Source organism: Ranitomeya variabilis, chromosome 1 (genome assembly GCF_051348905.1).
Source record: "Ranitomeya variabilis isolate aRanVar5 chromosome 1, aRanVar5.hap1, whole genome shotgun sequence".
NCBI lineage: Eukaryota > Metazoa > Chordata > Amphibia > Anura > Dendrobatidae > Ranitomeya > Ranitomeya variabilis.
In genome coordinates this window covers 559613991-559631401 of record NC_135232.1, presented here as the reverse complement: position 1 = coordinate 559631401, position 17411 = coordinate 559613991, and positions in this window count along the sequence as shown.

Below are 17411 nucleotides of genomic sequence, written 5' to 3'. Positions count from 1 at the left end.
TCCGAGCGCCAGAAAAAACGCATCAATATTTGCCAATGCCGGATCTCCTGGCGCTAGCGAGAAAGCCCAATCCTGAGGGTCGCCCCGTAAAAAAGAGATAACAATTTTAACTTGCTGAACTGAGTCTCCAGATGAACGGGGTCTCAGAGATAGAAACAATTTACAATTATCCCTGAAATTCCTAAACTTAAATCGGTCTCCAGAAAACAGTTCAGGAATAGGTATTTTAGGTTCAGACATAGGACTACTGGTAACAAAATCTTGTATGCTTTGCACACGAGCAGCAAGCTGGTCCACACTTGTAATCAAGGTCTGGACATTCATGTCTGCAGCAAGCTCAAGCCACTCAGAGGTAAAGGGGAGGAAGAGAGGAAAAAAAAATAAAAAAAAATTCAGAATTCCTTTCTTATATCCCACTTCTGCAATGCATTAAAATTCAATGTTGGCCTGGCATACTGTTATGACCCCAATGGCAGAGGGTCTCAGGAATCAATACCAAGTCTGCAAACACAAAAAAACAGCTCATAGGGCAGTGGTAACTGGGCTGACCATATATCTAATCCTAGCACCACAAATAGAAGTAGCCGGGGAACGTGCCTACGTTGGTTCTAGACGTCTCGTGCCAGCCGGAGAACTAACTAACCCTAGAAGGGAAAAGAAAGACCTTTCTTGCCTCCAGAGAAAAGACCCCAAAAGTTGGATACAAGCCCCCAACAAATAATAACGGTGAGGTAAGAGGAAAAGACAAACATAAGAATGAGCTAGGTATTTAGCAAAGAGAGGCCCACTAGCTAATAGCAGAATATAGTAAGATGACTTATATGGTCAGCAAAAACCCTATTAAAATATCCACGCTGGATATACAAGAACCCCCGAACCGTCTAACGGCCGGGGGGAGAACACCAGCCCCCTAGAGCTTCCAGCAAGGTCAGAAATCACATTTAGTACAAGCTGGACAAAAATAGTAGCAAAGCAAGTAACTCAAAAAACAAAGAAGCAAGACTTAGCTTAATTTTGCAAGAGCCAGGACCAGCAGACAGGAGCAACAGAAGGATCTGATTACAACGATGCCAGGCACTGGACTAAGGATCCAGGAAGTTAATATAGCGACACCCCTGGACTAACGACCCAGGTGAGTGCCAAACAGAAAAAAGACAATCCCAGAGTCATACCACTAGTGACCACAAGAGGGAGCCTAAAAGTCTAATTCACAACAGATTGTGTTTGCAGGTTGTGCTCTGTTATGATGTGGGTTGCGCTCTGTTATGATGGCTGTCAGTTGTGCTCTGTTATGATGACTGTCGGTTGCACTCTGTTACGATGACTGTCAGTTGTGCTTTGTTATGATGACTGTCGGTTGTGCTCTGTTATGATGTGTGTTGCGCTGTTACAATGACTGTCGGTTGCGCTCTGTTATAATGACTGTCGGTGGCGCTCTGCTATGATGTGTTGCACTCTGTTATGATGACTGTCAGTTGTGCTCTGTTATGATGCCTGTTGCGCTCTCTTATGACTGTCGGTTGCGCACTGTTATGATGGCTGTCGGTTGCGCTCTGTTATGACTGTCGGTGGCGCTCTGTTATGATGCCTGTTGCACTCACTTTTGATGACTATTGGTTGCGCTCTGTTATGACTGTCGGTTGCGCTGTTATGATGATTGTCGGTGGTGCTGTTATGATGACTGTCGGTTGCGCTCTGTTATGATGACTGTCGGTGGCGCTCTGCTATGATGACTGTCGGTTGTGCTGTTATGATGACTGTCAGTTGTGCTCTGTTATGATGACTGTCAGTTGTGCTCTGTTATGACTGTCGGTGGCTCTCTGTTATGATGCCTGTTGCGTTGTTATGATGACTGTCGATATTGCCCTGTTATGATGCCTGTTGCGCTCTGTTACGATGACTGTCGGTAGTGCTCTGTTATGATGGCTGTCGGTTGCGCTGTTATGATGACTGTCGGTTGTGCTCTGTTATGATGTGTGTTGCGCTCTGTTGTGATGGCTATCGGTTGTGCTCTGTTATAAGGACTGTCGCTTGCTGTCTGTTACGATGACTGTCGGTTGCGCTCTGTTATGATGACTGTCGGTTGCGCTCTGTTATGATGGCTGTAGGTTGTGCTCTGTTATGATGCCTGCTGCGCTCTGTTACAATGACTGTCGGATGTGCTCTGTTATGACTGTCGGTTGCACTCTGTTATGATGACTGTCGGTTGCGCTCTGTTATGATGCCTGTTGCGCTCTGTTACAATGACTGTCGGTTGTGCTCTGTTATGACTGTCGGTTGCACTCTGTTATGATGCCTGTCGGTTGCGCTCTGTTATGATGGCTGTAGGTTGTGCTCTGTTATGATGTCTGTTGCGCTCTGTTACGATGACTGTCGGTTGTGCTCTGTTATGATGACTGTCGGTTGCATTCTGTTATGATGACTGTCGGTTGCGCTCTGTTATGATGACTGTCAGTTGCGCTCTGTTATGATGGCTGTCGGTTGTGATCTGTTATGATGACTGTCGGTTGCACTCTGTTATGACTATCGGTTGTTATCTGTTATGATGATTGTTGCTTATGCTCTTTCATGACTGTCGGTTGCGCTGTTTTCTGACTGTCGTTTGTGCTGTTATTATGACTGTCAGTTGCTCTCTTTTATGATGACTGTCGGTTGCACTCTTTTATGATGACTGTCGGTTGCGCTCTGTTATGATGGCTGTCGGTTGTGATCTGTTATGATGACTGTCAGTTGCACTCTTTTATGACTGTCGGTTGTGCTGTTATGATGTGTGTTGCGCTCTGTTATGATGGCTGTCGGTTGCGCTCTCTTATGATGACTGTCGGTTGTGCTCTGTTATGATGGCTGTCGGTTGCGCACTGTTATGTTGACTATCGGTTGTGCTCTGTCATGATGTGTGTTGCGCTCTGTTACGATGGCTGTCGGTTGTGATCTGCTATGATGACTGTCGGTTGCACTCTGTTATGATGACTGTCAGTTGCGCTGTTATGATGGTTGTCGGTTGTGATCTGTTATGATGACTGTCGGTTGCGCTCTTTTCTCACTGTCGGTTGTGCTGTTATGATGACTGTCAGTTGCTCTCTTTTATGATAACTGTCAGTTGCACTCTTTTATGATGACTGTCAGATGTGCTCTGTAATGATGGCTGTCGGTTGTGATGTTATGATGACTGTCAGTTGCGCTCTTTTATGACTGTTGGTTGGGCTCTGTTATGATGTGTGTTGCCCTCTGTTATGATGGCTGTCGGTTTTGCTCTGTTATGTTGACTGTCGGTTGCACTGTTATGATGGCTGTAGGTTGTGCTGTTATGATGACTGTTGGTTGAGCTCTGTTACGATGACTGTCAGTTGCGCTCTGTTATGATGGCTGTTGGTTGTGCTCTGTTATGATGCCTGTTGCGCACTGTTACAATGACTGTCGGTTGTGCTCTGTTATGATGACTGTCGGTTGCGCTCTGTTATGATGACTGTCAGTTGCACTCTTTTATGACTGTCGGTAGTGCTGTTATGATGTGTGTTGCGCTCTGTTATGATGGCTGTCGGTTGCGCTCTCTTATGATGACTGTCGGTTGTGCTCTGTTATGATTGCTGTCGGTTGCGCACTGTTATGTTGACTGTCGGTTGTGCTCTGTCATGATGTGTGTTGCGCTCTGTTACGATGGCTGTCGGTTGTGATCTGCTATGATGACTGTCGGTTGCGCTCTGTTATGATGACAATCGGTTGCGCTGTTATGATGGTTGTCGGTTGTGATCTGTTATGATGACTGTCGGTTGCGCTCTTTTCTGTCGGTTGTGCTGTTATGATGACTGTCAGTTGCTCTCTTTTATGATGACTGTCAGTTGCACTCTTTTATGATGACTGTCAGATGTGCTCTGTTTTGATGGCTGTCCGTTGAGATCTGTTATGATGACTGTCAGTTGCGCTCTTTTATGACTGTTGGTTGGGCTCTGTTATGATGTGTGTTGCGCTCTGTTATGATGGCTGTTGGTTGTGCTCTGTTATGATGACTGTCGGTTATGCTCTGTTATGATGGCTGTAGGTTGTACTGTTATGATGACTGTCGGTTGAGCTCTGTTACGATGACTGTCAGTTGCGCTCTGTTATGATGGCTGTTGGTTGTGCTCTGTTATGATGCCTGTTGCGCACTGTTACGATGACTGTCGGTTGTGCTCTGTTATGATGACTGTCGGTTGCGCTCTGTTATGATGACTGTCAGTTGCACTCTTTTATGACTGTCGGTAGTGCTGTTATGATGTGTGTTGCGCTCTGTTATGATGGCTGTCAGTTGCGCTCTCTTATGTTGACTGTCGGTTGTGCTCTGTCATGATGTGTGTTGCGCTCTGTTACGATGGCTGTCGGTTGTGATCTGCTATGATGACTGTCGGTTGCGCTCTGTTATGATGACAACTGGTTGCGCTGTTATGATGGTTGTCAGTTGTGATCTGTTATGATGACTGTCGGTTGCGCTCTTTTCTGTCGGTTGTGCTGTTATGATGACTGTCAGTTGCTCTCTTTTATGATGACTGTCAGTTGCACTCTTTTATGATGACTGTCAGATGTGCTCTGTTTTGATGGCTGTCGGTTGAGATCTGTTATGATGACTGTCAGTTGCGCTCTTTTATGACTGTTGGTTGGGCTCTGTTATGATGTGTGTTGCGCTCTGTTATGATGACTGTCAGTTGCGCTCTTTTATGACTGTTGGTTGGGCTCTGTTATGATGTGTGTTGCGCTCTGTTATGATGGCTGTCGGTTGTGCTCTGTTATGATGACTGTCGGTTACGCTCTGTTATGATGGCTGTAGGTTGTGCTCTGTTATGATGACTGTCGGTTGAGCTCTGTTACGATAACTGTCAGTTGTGCTCTGTTATGATGGCTGTAGGTTGTGCTCTGTTATGATGCCTGTTGCGCACTGTTACGATGACTGTCGGTTGTGCTCTGTTATGATGACTGTCTGTTGCGCTCTGTTATGATGACTGTCAGTTGCGCTGTTATGATGTCTGTTGCGCTCTGTTACGATGACTGTCGGTTGTGCTCTGTTATGATGACTGTCGGTTGCTCTCTGTTATGATGACTGTCGGTTGCGCTCTGTTATGATGGCTGTCAGTTGTGATCTGTTATGACGACTGTCGGTTGCACTCTGTTATGACTATCGGTTGTGATCTGTTATGATGACTGTCGGTTGCGCTCTGTTAAGATGCCTGTTGTGCTCTGTTACAATGACTGTCGGTTGTACTCTATTATGACTGTCGGTTGCGCTCTGTTATGACTGTCGGTTGCGCTCTGTTATGATGGTTGTAGGTTGTGCTCTGTTATGATGTCTGTTGCGCTCTGTTACGATGACTGTCGGTTGTGCTCTGTTGTGATGACTGTCGGTTGCTCTCTGTTATGATGACTGTCGGTTGCGCTGTTATGATGGCTGTCGGTTGTGATCTGTTATGATGACTGTCGGTTGCACTCTGTTATGACTATCGGTTGTTATCTGTTATGATGATTGTTGGTTGCGCTCTTTCATGACTTTCGGTTGGGCTCTTTTCTGACTGTTAAACCAAAAGAAATAGGAGCACAAATAGAACCTATCACAAACTCATGATAAAAATCAAGCAAACAGCTGAATTAATGAAAAAAAGGAGACCACTTGAAAAGAGTATACATATAAAGAATCTACTAAATGAATAATCCAAAAACCAATAATGTTCAAAATATAAATTATTTTATTGGGAACACCAATCCAATCTGACACAAAAAACACGATTAAAAACATATATAACAAATCTAAAAACTCAAGGGAGCAGAATACCACCCTTAATCTAAATATTTCATAACAATAGTATACGGTTTTTATATAAATTCATTTACCATAAATCGGGAAACCTACATTATATATACTAAATTTTATTTTTGTAAACATTAATAAATGAATAAAGTGCTTATAAATATATACCTAAATCCAAGTAGTATAATATAATGTGTATAATAAATAAGGAGTATATAGCTCAAAATATACTCATAAAGTGCACATAATTGAATCACATATAATAATCCCTAATAGGAAAGTGACTAGCGCATAGTGAAAGCTCCATATACTAACCAGGATTCATTTCCCACGTGGTATTACTGCTATCCCACTCTTTTCTGACTGTTGGTTGTGCTGTTATTATGACTGTCAGTTGCTCTCTTTTATGATGACTGTCGGTTGCACTCTTTTATGACTGTCGGTTGCGCTCTGTTATGATGGCTGTCGGTTGTGATCTGTTATGATGACTGTCAGTTGCACTCTTTTATGACTGTCGGTTGTGCTGTTATGATGCCTCTTGCGCTCGCTTATGATGACTGTCGGTTGTGCTCTGTAATGATGGCTGTCGGTTGCGCTCTGTTATGATGACTGTCGGTTGTGCTCTGTTATGATGGCTGTCGGTTGCGCAGTTATGATGACTATTGGTTTTGCTCTATTATGATGTGTGTTGCGCTCTGTTACGATGGCTGTCGGTTGTGCTCTGTTATGATGACTGTTGGTTGTGCTCTGTAATGATGGTTATCGGTTGTGATCTGTTGATGACTGTTGGTTGCGCTCTGTTATGACTATCGGTTGTGATCTGTTATGATGACTTTCAGTTGCGCTCTGTTATGATGACTATCGGTTATCTGTTATGATGACTGTCAGTTGCACTCTTTTCTGACTGTCGGTTGTGCTGTTAAGATGACTGTCAGTTGCTCTCTTATATGATGACTGTCGGCTGTGATCTGTTATGATGACTGTCAGTTGCGCTCTTTTATGACTGTTGGGCTCTGTTATGATGTGTGTTGCGCTGTTATGACTATTGGTTGCGCTCTGCTATGATGACTGTCGGTTGCGCTGTTATGATGACTGTCGGTGGCGCTCTGCTATGATGTGTTGCACTCTGTTATGATGACTGTCGGTTGTGCTCTGTTATGATGCCTGTTGCGCTCTCTTATGACTGTCGGTTTCGCACTGTTATGATGGCTGTCAGTTGCGCTCTGTTATGACTGTCGGTGGTGCTCTGTTATGATGCCTGTTGCGCTCTTTTGATGACTATTGGTTGCGCTCTGTTATGATGACTGTCGGTTGCGCTGTTATGATGACTGTCGGTGGCGCTGTTATGATGACTGTCGGTTGCGCTCTGTTATGATGACTGTCGGTGGCGCTCTGTTATGATGACTGTCGGTTGTGCTCTTTTATGATGCCTGTTGTGCTCTGTTACAATGACTGTCGGTTGTGCTCTGTTATGACTGTCGGTTGCGCTGTTATGATGGCTGTAGGTTGTGCTCTGTTATGATGTCTGTTGCGCTCTGTTACGATGACTGTCGGTTGTGCTCTGTTATGATGACTGTCGGTTGCACTCTGTTATGATGACTGTCGGTTGCGCTCTGTTATGATGACTGTCGGTGGTGCTCTGTTATGATGACTGTCGGTTGTGCTCTTTTATGATGCCTGTTGTGCTCTGTTACAATGACTGTCGGTTGTGCTCTGTTATGACTGTCGGTTGCGCTGTTATGATGGCTGTAGGTTGTGCTCTGTTATGATGTCTGTTGCGCTCTGTTACGATGACTGTCGGTTGTGCTCTGTTATGATGACTGTCGGTTGCGCTGTTATGATGGCTGTAGGTTGTGCTCTGTTATGATGTCTGTTGCGCTCTGTTACGATGACTGTCAGTTGCGCTCTGTTATGATGGCTGTCACGATCCCTTAGCCGCTGCCACCAATTGGTCACGAAATCCACAGGGATTCCTGACCACTGTCACCAATATGTCACGGATTGGGGTGACTTTAGACCAACAGACGGCTATCACATGTGCAGGGGGCTTATCTTAGTTATCCCTTCACTGCCACAATGTGATGAAAAAAAACACACACAAGGCTAGGGACCTCTTAGTTTACAGCAGGGGCTTATTTTAGGTATCCCACTGCTCTTCAATATACCACGAACTGCAGGAATTTTTGTGTATCCCGCTTACAGTTCCACTTAAACCTTGCAGCTCTCTGGCGCCCCCCTTACTGTCAGGTCAGATTAGGTACTGCACCTAGGGTAATTAGTGACCAGAAAGGCTGCCTGCTATGTACTGGCTATTGGGCACGCTGCAGCGACGCGATTAACTACTCCCACTCAGGCAGGAACAATAATTATCAATGCCGCAGTCGCTGCAATGTCACCCAAAGGCCTGCACACGGTAGTGCCGCCACCAGCTTCGATTAAACGGGTCCGAAGCTAACCCAAAACAGTAGCGTAAATTCCCTTCAGAAGGCTTAGGGTACGTTTTAGAACAGGAAGAACTAACTAGTATTAAATATTATACTCATAAAGTTTATGCAGTGTTTATAAAAAGTTCTATAAAGATGTTACAACATGAGACAATTGCAAATATGTACAAAGTAATTATATAAAAAAAACAAGGATTACATGAGAAATAACACTTACATGTGTTCAAAGCATTGCAGGCAACCAGGCTAGTGGAGTTCCCATACGTCAAAATGCATCAGTAGGTCTGGATAGACAGCAGACAGACAGCTCAGGTAAAAACTGAAAGACTCTCTCTTTTGGACGCCTGCCAGCACTTAAAACCTACAGCCGGTGACCTCACAGAAAGGGCTGGCTTTCCCAAACCCTCCTACCTCTTCAGTTCTCCTAACTGTGCATTACATATATCTGATGCCCGTAACTTCGCTACAGAACATGTCATAATCCTACCACATCCAGCATTCATCTCGGATTAATGTGGGCATTCTAATGAGATCAAATATGTCCTATCTGTCATGCATATTGACAGAGAAATCCCTACTTCTTTACCGGATGGAGTTAGAAGCTCATGTTTAGAGTGCTGGATAGATGCTCCGATGGAGATTAAGAATATATATTTTCGTGTTCCTATCTTAAATGGTTGGCCTAATATCTTACAAAAACAGAACAAAGGACTTTCATGATTCTGGAAGTTTCTAATCCAGTTAAAGCTGGTCACTTTCCACTACAGGAAATGCCGGTCGTAAATACCTTGGCGAGGGGGATGAGGGCTTGTGAGCTGAAAGTCAGGAATTTGCAGCTACAAACTGTTGCAGAATCACTCCAAGAAGGGGGGCTTAGCCCACAGCATGCTAGCAAGAGAACTAAACTAATATGATATTTCATACCATATCGTGACACCTCCCCCTTTTGGCGTGCGCTACGGAGGTAGAACCCCACGGTATGCCTCCATGCGCACCTCAGTAGGTTCACCCTGGCGGGACAGTCCATCTGCATTCCCATGCTCCCTGCCCGCTTTGTGTTCAATGGTGAAGTCAAATTGCTGAAGGGCAAGGCTCCAGCGTAGCAACCTGCCATTGGTTCCACACATGGCGTTTAGCCAGCGCAGAGGGTCGTGGTCGGTCACCACAGTGAAGGTGCGACCGTACAAGTAGGGCTGCAAGCGCTGCAGGGCCCAGACTATGGCCAGGCACTCCTTCTCAATGGTGGAGTAGGCCACTTCCCTCGGCAAAAGTTTCCGGCTCAGGTACAATACGGGGTGCTCTTGGTCCTCCGAGTCAACCTGGCTGAGCACAGCACCGAGGCCAAACTCGCTGGCATCAGTCTGTACCAAGAACGGTCGACTGCTGTCGACTGCTTTCAACACAGGGGCGTTGCACAGTGCAGTTTTCAACGCCTGGAAGGCCCCCTCACAGCCATCTGTCCAGTTGACGATGTGGGGTAGCTTCTTTCTGGTGAGGTCCGTCAAAGGTTTTGCCAGGCTACTATAGTGCTGTACGAAGCGCCTATAGTACCCTGCAGTGCCCAGGAAGGAGATCACCTGTTTCTTGGTCCCAGGAGTGGGCCAGTTCACGATCGCGCCCACTTTCTCAGGCTCTGGCTTTAGGGTGCCTCCTCCTACCCGGTGCCCCAGGTAGTGGACCTCCCTCATGCCCATCTGGCACTTCCCCGGCTTGATAGTCAGTCCTGCTCGGTGAATTCGCCTCAGCACCTCTTCGAGATGCTGCAGGTGATCTTCCCAGGAGGGACTGAAGATGGCAATGTCATCCAAGTACGCCACTGCGTACTTTGTTGTGAACTCTGTTTTCAGGCTCCCTCTTGTGGTCACAGGTGGTATTGTGTGACTTTTGTTTTGGGCTCCCCCTGGTGGCTTTGTTTGTTATCCTGCGGGTCTGTGGCTGATCAGCTGCCTCGTTATTCACTTGGGAGTTTCCTATTTAGCTCTGTTTCACTTCCACTTGTTGCCGGCTGGCAATGTATTCAGTGCTATTCTGATTTCTTCTGACTACCTTGCTACCAGTCTCTTCAAGAGAAGCTAAGTTTTTGTTTTGTTCATTTTTTGATCATCTGTGTTCGATATGTTTCTTGTCCAGCTTGCTAATATGTGATTTCTCAGCTTGCTGGTAGCTCTAGGGGGCTGAGTTTCTCCCCCCCACACAGTTAGTTGGTGTGGGGGTCTTGAATTCTCAGCGTGGATATTTTGGTAGGGTTTTTTGCTGACCACACAGTTCTCTATCTGTTTTCTGCTATCTAGTATTAGCGGGCCTCATTTGCTGAATCTGTTTTCATTCCTACGTGTGTCTTTTCTCCTTACCTCACCGTTATTATTTGTTGGGGGCTTCCTATATCCTTGGGGTTATTTCTCTTGAGGCAAGTGAGGTCTTGCTTTCTCTTTAGGGGTAGTCAGTTTCTCAGGCTGCGTCGAGACGGCCAGGATTTTAGGCACGTTCACCGGCTACCTTTAGTGTGTTTGGATAGGATCAGATTTGCGGTCAGTCCAGTTACCACCTCCCTAGAGCTTGTTCTTTGCTTAGTAACTTAGCTGGTATTTCCTGTGATCCCCAGCCACTGGGATCACAACAGTACAGCCGGCCAGTAAAGTGTTAATTGCATGGCAGAAGCAGGAGAAAAGAAGCCTTGAGAATTTTTTTTTTTTTTTTGCCGTGTGTCTAGCTGCTGTGTGTCTAGCTTCTCTCCTCCTCTTAATCTTGGTGTGGCTCTGAACTCAGCTGCTGATATGGATATTCAGAGTTTGGCCTCCAGTGTAGATCATCTTGCTGCAAGGGTACAAAGTATTCAGGATTTTGTTGTTCACAGTCCTATGTCAGAGCCTAGAATACCTATTCCGGAGTTGTTTTCTGGAGATAGATCTAGGTTCCTGAATTTTAAGAACAATTGTAAATTGTTTCTTTCTTTGAAACCTCGTTCCTCTGGTGATTCCGTTCAGCAAGTTAAAATTATAATTTCTTTCTTGCGTGGTGACCCTCAAGATTGGGCCTTCGCATTGGCGCCAGGGGATCCGGCATTGCTCAGTGTTGATGCGTTTTTTCTGGCCCTTGGATTGCTCTATGAGGAACCTAATCTTGAGAACCAGGCTGAAAAAGCGTTGTTGGCCCTCTCTCAGGGGCAAGATGAAGCAGAGGTGTACTGCCAGAAATTTCGGAAATGGTCGGTGCTTACTCAGTGGAATGAGTATGCCCTGGCTGCAAATTTCAGAAAAGGTCTTTCTGAGGCCATTAAGAATGTCATGGTGGGGTTCCCTACGCCTGCAGGTCTGAATGAGTCAATGACTCTGGCCATTCAGATTGATCGGCGTTTGCGGGAGCGCACTATTTGGCGGTGTCTTCTGAACAGACACCTGAGTCTATGCAATGTGATAGAATTCTGACCAGAAGTGAACGGCAAAATTATAGACGGCAAAATGGGTTGTGCTTTTACTGTGGTGACTCAGCTCATGTTATCTCAGCATGCTCTAAGCGCAAAAAAAAGGTTGATAAATCTGTCACCATTGGTACTTTACAGCCTAAGTTCATTTTGTCTGTTACCCTGATTTGTTCCTTGTCATCTTACCCGGTTATGGCTTTTGTAGATTCAGGTGCTGCCCTGAGTCTGATGGACTTGTCATTTGCCAGGCGCTGTGGTTTTGTTTTGGAGCCTTTAAAATTCCCTATTCCACTAAGCGGAATTGATGCTACGCCATTGGCTACGAATAAACCTCAGTACTGGACACAAGTGACCATGTGCATGACTCCTGTTCATCAGGAGGTGATTCGCTTTCTTGTGCTGCATAATTTGCATGATGTTGTCGTGTTGGGTCTGCCATGGTTGCAGACTCATAATCCAGTCCTGGATTGGAAAGCAATGTCTGTGTCAAGTTGGGGTTGTCAGGGAATTCATGGCGACGCTCCTGTGGTGTCAATTGCTTCATCCACTCCTTCTGAAGTCCCTGCGTTTTTGTCAGACTACCAGGATGTATTTGATGAGCTCAAACTCAGTTCTCTACCTCCTCATAGGGATTGTGATTGTGCTATAAATTTGATTCCTGGTAGTAAGTTTCCTAAGGGACGACTTTTCAATTTGTCAGTGCCGGAGCATGCTGCCATGCGGAGTTATATAAAGGAGTCCTTGGAGAAAGGACTTATTCGCCCCTCCTCCTCCCCTCTTGGTGCGGGGTTCTTTTTTGTGGCTAAGAAGGATGGTTCTCTGAGACCTTGTATTGATTATCGCCTTCTAAATAAAATCACGGTCAAATTTCAGTATCCTTTGCCATTGTTATCTGATCTGTTTGCTCGCATTAAGGGGTCTAGTTGGTTCACCAAGATAGATCTTCGTGGTGCGTATAACCTTGTGCGTATTAAGCAGGTTGATGAATGGAAGACTGCATTTAATACGCCCGAAGGCCATTTTGAGTACTTGGTGATGCCTTTTGGACTTTCTAACGCTCCTTCTGTCTTTCAGTCTTTTATGCACGACATCTTCCACGAATATCTGGATAAATTTATGATTGTGTATCTGGATGATATTCTGTTTTTTTCTGATGATTGGGAGTCCCATGTTAAGCAGGTCAGGATGGTGTTTCAGGTCCTGCGTGCCAATGCTTTATTTGTGAAGGGCTCAAAATGTCTTTTTGGAGTCCAGAAGGTTTCTTTTTTGGGTTTCATTTTTTCTCCTTCTACTATTGAGATGGACCCAGTCAAGGTTCAGGCTATTCATGACTGGACACAGCCTACATCTGTTAAGAGTCTTCAGAAGTTCTTGGGTTTTGCTAATTTTTACCGTCGCTTCATCGCTAATTTTTCTGGTGTTGTTAAGCCTTTGACGGATTTGACCAAGAAAGGTTCTGATGTTACTAACTGGTCTCCTGCGGCTGTGGAGGCCTTTCGGGAGCTGAAGCGCCAGTTTTCTTCGGCTCCGGTCTTATGTCAGCCAGATGTCTCTCTTCCTTTCCAGGTCGAGGTTGATGCTTCCGAGATTGGAGCGGGGGCTGTTTTGTCGCAGAGAAGCGCCGATGGCTCTGTGATGAAGCCATGTGCTTTCTTTTCAAGAAAGTTTTCGCCTGCCGAGCGGAATTATGATGTCGGTAATCGGGAGTTGTTGGCTATGAAGTGGGCATTTGAGGAGTGGCGACATTGGCTCGAGGGAGCTAAGCATCGTGTGGTGGTCTTGACTGATCACAAGAATCTGATTTATCTCGAGTCGGCCAAGCGGCTGAATCCTAGACAGGCTCGTTGGTCGTTGTTTTTCTCTCGTTTTGATTTCGTGGTCTCGTACCTGCCTGGTTCGAAGAATGTAAAGGCTGATGCTCTTTCTAGGAGTTTTGTGCCTGACTCTCCTGGAGATTCAGAGCCGGCTGGTATTCTCAGAGAAGGGGTGATTTTGTCTGCCATCTCCCCAGATTTGCGACGAGTGCTGCAGGAGTTTCAGGCGGATAGACCTGACCGTTGTCCACCGGAGAGACTGTTTGTCCCGGATAGATGGACCAGCAGAGTTATTTCCGAGGTTCATTCTTCGGTGTTGGCGGGCCATCCTGGAATATTTGGTACCAGAGATTTGGTGGCCAGGTCCTTTTGGTGGCCTTCCTTGTCGCGGGATGTGCGTTCCTTTGTGCAGTCTTGTGGAGTTTGTGCTCGGGCTAAGCCTTGCTGTTCTCGTGCCAGTGGTTTGCTGTTACCTTTGCCTGTCCCGAAGAGGCCTTGGACGCACATTTCCATGGATTTTATTTCGGATCTCCCTGTCTCTCAGAGAATGTCTGTCATCTGGGTGGTGTGTGATCGTTTTTCTAAGATGGTCCATTTGGTGCCCTTGCCTAAGTTGCCTTCCTCCTCCGAGTTGGTTCCGCTGTTTTTTCAAAATGTGGTTCGCTTGCATGGGATCCCTGAAAATATTGTTTCCGACAGAGGATCCCAGTTTGTGTCTAGATTTTGGCGGACCTTTTGCGCTAAGATGGGCATTGATTTGTCTTTTTCTTCGGCCTTCCATCCTCAGATGAATGGCCAAACCGAACGAACTAATCAGACCTTGGAAACCTATTTGAGATGTTTTGTTTCTGCTGATCAGGACGACTGGGTGACTTTTTTGCCATTGGCCGAGTTTGCCCTTAATAATCGGGCTAGTTCTGCTACTTTGGTTTCTCCTTTTTTTTGTAACTCGGGGTTTCATCCTCATTTTTCCTTGGGTCAGGTGGAGCCTTCTGACTGTCCTGGAGTGGATGTTGTGGTGGATAGGTTGCATCAGATTTGGAATCATGTTGTGGACAATTTGAAGCTGTCACAAGAGAAGGCTCAGCGCTTTGCCAACCGCCGTCGCTGTGTGGGTCCCCGACTTCGCATTGGGGACTTGGTGTGGTTGTCTTCTCGCTTTGTTCCTATGAAGGTCTCCTCTCCTAAGTTCAAGCCTCGGTTTATCGGTCCTTATAAGATTTTGGAAGTCCTTAACCATTTGTCATCTCGTTTGGACCTCCCAGCATCGTTTGCTATTCATAATGTGTTTCATCGGTCGTTGTTGCGGAGGTATGTGGTGCCTGTGGGTCCTCCGGTTGAGCCTCCTGCCCCTGTGCTGGTTGAGGGAGAATTGGAATACGTGGTGGAGAAGATCTTGGATTCTCGTATTTCTAGATGGAGGCTTCAGTATTTGGTTAAATGGAAGGGCTATGGTCAGGAGGATAATTCCTGGGTTGTCGCCTCTGATGTTCATGCGGCCGATTTGGTTCGTGCCTTCCATGTGGCTCACCCTGATCGCCCTGGGGGTTTTGATGAGGGTTCAGTGACCCCTCCTCAAGGGGGGGTACTGTTGTGAACTCTGTTTTCAGGCTCCCTCTTGTGGTCACAGGTGGTATTGTGTGACTTTTGTTTTGGGCTCCCCCTGGTGGCTTTGTTTGTTATCCTGCGGGTCTGTGGCTGATCAGCTGCCTCGTTATTCACTTGGGAGTTTCCTCTTAAGCTCTGTTTCACTTCCACTTGTTGCCGGCTGGCAATGTATTCAGTGCTATTCTGATTTCTTCTGACTACCTTGCTACCAGTCTCTTCATTAGAAGCTAAGTTTTCGTTTTGTTCATTTTTTGATCATCTGTGTTCGATATGTTTCTTGTCCAGCTTGCTAATATGTGATTTCTCAGCTTGCTGGTAGCTCTAGGGGGCTGAGTTTCTCCCCCCCACACCGTTAGTTGGTGTGGGGGTCTTGAATTCTCAGCGTGGATATTTTGGTAGGGTTTTTTGCTGACCGCACAGTTCTCTATCTGTTTTCTGCTATCTAGTATTAGCGGGCCTCATTTGCTGAATCTGTTTTCATTCCTACGTGTGTCTTTTCTCCTTACCTCACCGTTACTATTTGTTGGGGGCTTCCTATATCCTTGGGGTTATTTCTCTTGAGGCAAGTGAGGTCTTGCTTTCTCTTTAGGGGTAGTCAGTTTCTCAGGCTGCGTCGAGACGGCCAGGATTTTAGGCACGTTCACCGGCTACCTTTTGTGTGTTTGGATAGGATCAGATTTGCAGTCAGTCCAGTTACCACCTCCCTAGAGCTTGTTCTTTGCTTAGTAACTTAGCTGGTATTTCCTGTGATCCCCAGCCACTGGAATCATAACAGTACTTCTCCAGTCCCTGAAGCAGGAGATTGACCATCCGCTGGAAAGTGGCAGGGGCATTCTTCATGCCGAAGGGCATGACCATGGACTCGTACAGTCCAAAGGGTGTGAAAAAAGGTGGATTTCTCCTGCGCCTCGGGGCTCAGGGGAATCTGCCAGTATCCTCGACTCAGATCCATTATTGTCAGGTACTTTGCGCCAGCTAACTTCTCAAGCAGCTCCTCTATGCGCGGCATTGGGTGCGCGTCAGAGGCTGTAATGGCGTTGAGCCCCCTGTAGTCCACGCAGAAGCGGGTGGTCAGGTCCTTCTTTGGCACGAGAACTACAGGTGAGGCCCACGCACTCTTTGACCATCGAATCACCCCCAGCTGTAACATCTCATCGATCTCCTGGCGCATAATCTGTTGCACCTGGTCAGAGATTCGATAGGGTGTTCGCCGTAGTGGGGCGTGATTCCCGGTGTCCACCTCGTGGACGGCTAACTCAGTCCTTCCAGGCCGGTTAGAGAACACGACCCAGAAGGGTTCCAGTGTGGTTTGCAACTGCAACCGCTGTGGTTCATCTAGCGAGGCGCTTACCTCCACGTCCTCAATGGACCCACCGGCCTTGGCTTGGGCCAGCATGTCCAGGAGGGCGTCTTCCTCCCCGTCTACGGGTGCGCTGCAGACCGGTAGGACGAAAGGTTCACGTTCGTGATGAGCCTTCATCATGTTGACGTGAAAGGCCTTTCGCCTACCCCGAGCGTGGTCAAGCGTGACCACGTAGGTGACCGGGTTGAGCTGTTGGTGGACGACATACGGGCCCTCCCAGGCTGCCTGAAGCTTATCCGTTGGTACGGGGACCAGCACCCACACCTTTTGACCCACATGGTAGGTCCGCTCCCGGGCGTTCTGGTCGTACCAGTGCTTCTGATCAGCCTGAGCCTGCGTCATGTTGTCATGCACCAACTGCGTCAAGGTCTGCATCTTGTCACGGAAGCGCATAACATACTCCACTATGGACACTTCAGAAGGGTTCGGCTACTCTTCTAAGGATTCTCTTACCAACCCAAGGGGTCCCCGGACTCGCCTGCCATACAGGAGCTCGAAGGGAGAGAACCCCGTCGAGGCCTGCGGAACCTCTCGGTAAGCGAACAGCAGGTGTGGGAGATTTCGCTCCCAGTCGCGCCCTTGAGTCTCAACCAGCATGCGTAGCATCGGTTTTAGGGTACCATTGAAGCATTCACACAAGCCATTGGTCTGTGGGTGATACGCACTTGATACCAGGTGCTTCACCTGCATTTTCTTACAGAGAGCCTCCATTAGGCGAGACATAAATTGGGTCCCTTGATCAGTGAGCATTTCCCTGGGAAATCCTACACGTGAAAAGATGGCCAACAGGGCATCCGCCACCTTATCTGCCCTAGTTGAAGACAGAGCTACTGCCTCTGGGTACCGGGTAGCGTAGTCTACCACAGTAAGAATATATCGCTTTCCAGAGCTGCTGGGGACGGCCAGCGGGCCCACAATGTCCACCACGATCCTCTGGGAAGGCTCCTCTATCACTGGCAAAGGGATCAGGGGAGCCTTAAGAGCAGGC